Below are 5,085 nucleotides of genomic sequence, written 5' to 3' on the forward strand. Positions count from 1 at the left end.
CACCATATATACTATATATATATATATATATATATATATATATATGACATGACATTTTTAGAGTGTAAATTTCAAGAAGGCCTCTGAAGATTCCCAGCATCTTTGGCCATGTCTCATTTTACATGACACTTCTGAAAGATGAACCCAGCTGATGTTGGAGGGAAAATCATCAAGAAGATTTGATAGCCAGAGCGTCCCACAAACATGAATGAACTCTGAAGGCAAAATGGTTGTGCTTTTGTTACTTTGTTACTCGAGGGATATGAGATATTAAAGGTCACCACATAGTGACCTTCAAGACAGAAGAAAAGAAAAAAGAGCTCTTCTTCCATGCACACTTCTCACCATACTCTCAACAGACAGGCGTGATCGGGCGTAAAAATTAAACCCACTCCATTTTAAATGGCTTGTCAGCTAGTAGCCATCATGAAAAATGTGTTCTACATGGTACTTGGATAGTGAGCTTATTTTTAAAGCATTTGCCTCACATATACTGTACAATTATTAAAGGGACAGTGCACCCTAAAATGAATCTTTTATGTCGATTAAAACTCATGATCAATTTTGGTTCAACAGTCCCTTTAACATACAGAGGAGACGAAAAGGCTCAGGATGAATCATTATTAAAAAAAGTTAAATATATATTTTTTACCATTATTTTGTGTTAATGTTGATTTCATACAATTTGGAAAAAATATATAATTATGAAAAATTTACAGAAAATATGTTATTACTTTTTTTTTTATTGATTGATTACACCACCTACAACAGGAAAGTTTTCAGTCCAATGATCCAGTAAGCGAATGCATTGAAACAATCCATCCAAAACAGCGCTAATATAAAGGAAACCAGGTTGATTACATCAGAGATTGCAGAGAGAACAGAGACTCGCGTTGCGTTTTCAGATTATTCTGAATCATTGAATTATTCATTCCAGGGTGTTTCGCTTTAAAACACAAGCTCTGTCATATTCTGTGAATGTCTCTGAAGAGTACGAGCCCTCATATGTCACACGCTTGTGTGAAGTACAGACTGAACGGATTGTCAACACATCCCACCGCTGTATGGCCAGATGAGATGCAAACTATGGATTCTCGACTTGATAACCAGTCTCGCTAGTAAAGTTTTGATGGATGAAGACTGCAACCAAGGTAAAGACGAGTGCGGTGGCATACAGGAGTCGCACAGTACAGTAAGCACGCGTGAGTCCGTTATAATAATGCGTGTATGAGTGCTCTTGACGCACTGATTGCACATTGTATTTATGCACAGGCACAGACATTTCCGTACATTCACGTTGTTTCCACACACATTCACGATAATGTTTTGATTTGTCATGTGTATGTTGCTGTTTAGTTATTCTGAAGGGCTCCGTGTACTGTATATATGCAGTCAGCCATCGGTTGGTTTAGGGTTTTTTTGGCATCTCCATGTGGTCCTGTTCGGTATTACAATTTGACTTCTCAAAAATGTAAAAAAGCTCTTTGCTTTTGCACTGTACACATACTATACAATTCAGATTATATATATTTTTTTTTCATATGTGCTTATATGGGCTCCTTATATCATTTGGTTCTTTGGTGTCCTTTTGGTGGTTACACCACTTGACATTTTTAGATCATAAAACTCTCATACTTTCATAAAACTCTATATATAGTATATAGTATATATAAAGAGTACATTTACCAACATGGCAATTTTTTGAAGATTTTTCCATTTCTTTATCATGGAAATGCTAATATGTCATTGACCCACTGATGGAAACAGTGTGTTGCTCAAGCTCAGTCCTCAATACGAAAAACCAAAACACCATTCTCATCTTGTTATGCAGGCTGGGAGAGTGAATACAGCTTGAATTATACATTTAGCCCCTCAGCAACTTGCCACAGAAATAATCACACTTTTTCATTTAGGGTTGAGGTAAGATTGAGGTAGACAGAGAGGGGAGTAAAATATCTCTCTGAGGAGACGTGGATCTACTATAAACCAGCCCAACCTCACTCCCATCTTTACCGTTCTCCTCATGAATAGAGGGATACAGGGAGTAAGAGAAACCAAAAGATGCAAAACACATTATCCACATATCTATTCCTGAGGCTTTGCCGCATGGGATCTTGTTGCTAATTTATTTCATTAGTTCAACATCACCGTGATTGAGAGAAAGAAGGGAAAATGTGACCCGAGGCACACCGCAAAAGTAATCTCAGCTTCAGGCTAGCACTGCATGAGAAAAACACACTGCTTTTTATTTTAAATAATGCCATTTGAGTTGATTTAAACAGTTATCACTGACTCTGTTGATAAAAGGGAGTGATAAATATAAGATTAGTAAATTGTTGTAATTGTTGGATCCACTGAAATTATGTTTAATTGTGGTGAACTGCAATTAGCCTAATAGTTCAGCTGGGTTAGATCTAGACGCCATTTATTTATTGATTGATTGATTGATTGATTGACAGGTTCATCAAATGGAATTTTTTTTTGATTAGGGTTAAAAAGCTTTAAAATCGTCCCAAAACACTTTATTAAGAAAAATAATGCAGCACACTGACTTTGATGGCACTGTCTGTGTGGTGCAGAGTGGGTTTGATCTTCTTTGACAATATGTATTGTACATGTAACTGTCAATCACAAAAATCCTTATTTATTTGATGAGTTGATACATCAGCACAAATTGTCAACTGTGTGTGAAAACTAAGTATAGTGACGGGTGATATTTATAATTTATATGACGATAATTGTTGATTATATTGTAAATCAGTTGCAAAAAGGAGTTTATTTAAACGTCACCAAGGCTGCATTTATTTGATTAAAATTCAGTAAAACAGCAATATTTTGAAATAATATTATAGTTATTTTTTATTTTTTTTTTTTTTATTATTATTTAAACACAAAAAAATTTTTTCAATATATTTTATAATATAGTATATTCATGTGATGGTAAAGTCTAATTTTCAGCATCATTACTCCAGTCTTCAGGATCACTATCATTCAGAAATTATTCTAATATGCTGATTTGCTGCTCAAGAAACATTTCTTATTATCAATAATGATAAAAATAGTTGTGTTGGTTAATATTTTGTGGAAACTGATTCTTTGATGAATAGAAAGTTCAAAAGAACATTTATTTTAATCAATATTAAAATTAATGTAATTATTACTTAAGCACTGGCCTAAACAATGTCAATGCCAATGATTTTTGAAGTAGAAAATCTTTGTAACATCACAAAAGTCAAATGCCAAATGCAACTGTCACCTCCGATGTATATGTACAGTACATATACATGTGTATACTGTATGCATATATATATACATTTGCAGACTTTTTCTTTATCAATATTATTATTATTATTTATAACTATCAAAATCAGTACAAAATAATTAATTGTCACTGTCTTGTAACTCACTCTGGAAAAAAAAACAAAGCAACAAACAAACCAAAAAAAAGTTTAATGTGGCAACATTTTAAAAATTTGTAAAAATTTGATTGAAAATGACTTAATTTTTTTCTATATTAGGTTACAGCACCAAAAACAATTTTTTTTTAACAAGTAGACAAATTTCTACTGGTTTATAATATATTGCCCACTCTAGCAAGTGCCAGCATCATTCAAAAAGAGACCATCTAGCTCACACGGTCAAACTTTTCTCCTCATGAATCATTCAACTCACATTGAATCTTTGACTATTGAGAGCAAATATGAAGATTATAGCCGCTCTCCACAGCATGCTTTTGAGCTAAAATCTACAAAGAGACATGACATCAATATCATGCCAATATCTGGCTCAGCATTAGAGATGAAGGTGGCAGCATAAAGCGATTTAACTCAGCTGAGGCTTACTCCCCACAGACGAAAATGATTCCGGCACCAACTTACTTTTAACTTAATGGATTTTGCCTTTGCTTTCACGAAGGCATCTTCATGTTTACTGCGCTGTGTTAAAACCCTTTATTTTAACCTAATACTCGTATCATAGCTGGAGAACCCAAGACACCACTTAGCCATGACATCCTTAAACACCCCTACAGTTTCAGCCTGTGGATAATTAATGAATTAATGAATTAATAAAGGATGCACTGACACAAACAGTGCCAATTCTGGCTAATTTGGTGCGAAGACATTTAAAAAAAAAAAAAAAAAAAACCTAAACACAAAAGTATATTATTATTATTATTATTATATTAATTCCATTATAATTATATTATATTAATTAATATGATGTAAGATAATTATATTAAATATATGAATAACAAATTATTCATTAACTAACTATTATTTGTAACTATTAAATCGTCTCAGGTTACCATGGTTCCCTGAGTAGGGAACGAGACACTGCATCCTCTAGGGGTCGCTATGGGGGGGACGCCTCGTCGTGGCCCATGGCGAGCACTAAGTACCAACTCTACCATATTGCTATGGGAGTCGCCCCTGGGACGTTAGACGCCTGTCAGTGACGTTATACCCTACGGCCAAAGACCTAGGCTACATACCCCGAAATACTTACCTGTTAGGGCCAGACTCCTGGGCCCGGGGTAGAGCTCAAGGCTTGGAATCAGGAATAGATTAATTTAAGGGAATACGACCAAGAGCCTAGAATCATACTAGTCTTGGCCTGTCACACAGGGGCTACCGCACGTTTCTCTTTGTATGTGCTGAAGGAACTGTCTCAACAGACCCCTAGTAGCAACACCCTGTTAAAGTAGGTATCCAAAGGATACATAGGAGGAGTGGTGCCCAAGGCGGAACTGGGTTTTTAAACCACTCAGAAAGAGCACGAAGTTGTTGCGCGTAGCTTTTACCGTACAGGATTTTAGAAAAGTGGGCAAAGCATAACGTGCACACTCTTGAAATACCGTTCTAGGGGTTCTTGTGGCACCCTGAAAGAGCAGCCCATAGATAGAAATAGTGCATCCCCAAAAATGCTATGTCTACGGCTATAATGCTGGAGTGGGTAGCAGTAAATCTGTAGCTGAGGGTGAAAACATCCAGCTCTTAATCGAGAGGGAGCTCAACCTACAGCATGTTCCAATTGTGGAACAGCTAGCAGTTATTCAGCTGAGGGAGCAACACACCCAGTTCTCAA

The 5,085-nt window shown here is 35.7% G+C and overlaps 1 protein-coding gene across 1 annotated transcript in view; it reads right to left on the minus strand.

The window, feature by feature from the left end:
* zgc:172282 (leucine-rich repeat and fibronectin type III domain-containing protein 1-like protein) overlaps window positions 1-5,085 on the minus strand; it is a 145,663-nt gene that overhangs the window by 109,051 nt on the left and 31,527 nt on the right. The window lies entirely within an intron of this gene.

This window comes from Sinocyclocheilus grahami, unplaced genomic scaffold (genome assembly GCF_001515645.1).
Source record: "Sinocyclocheilus grahami isolate Dianchi unplaced genomic scaffold, SAMN03320097.WGS_v1.1 scaffold541.1, whole genome shotgun sequence".
NCBI classification, from domain to species: Eukaryota; Metazoa; Chordata; class Actinopteri; order Cypriniformes; family Cyprinidae; genus Sinocyclocheilus; species Sinocyclocheilus grahami.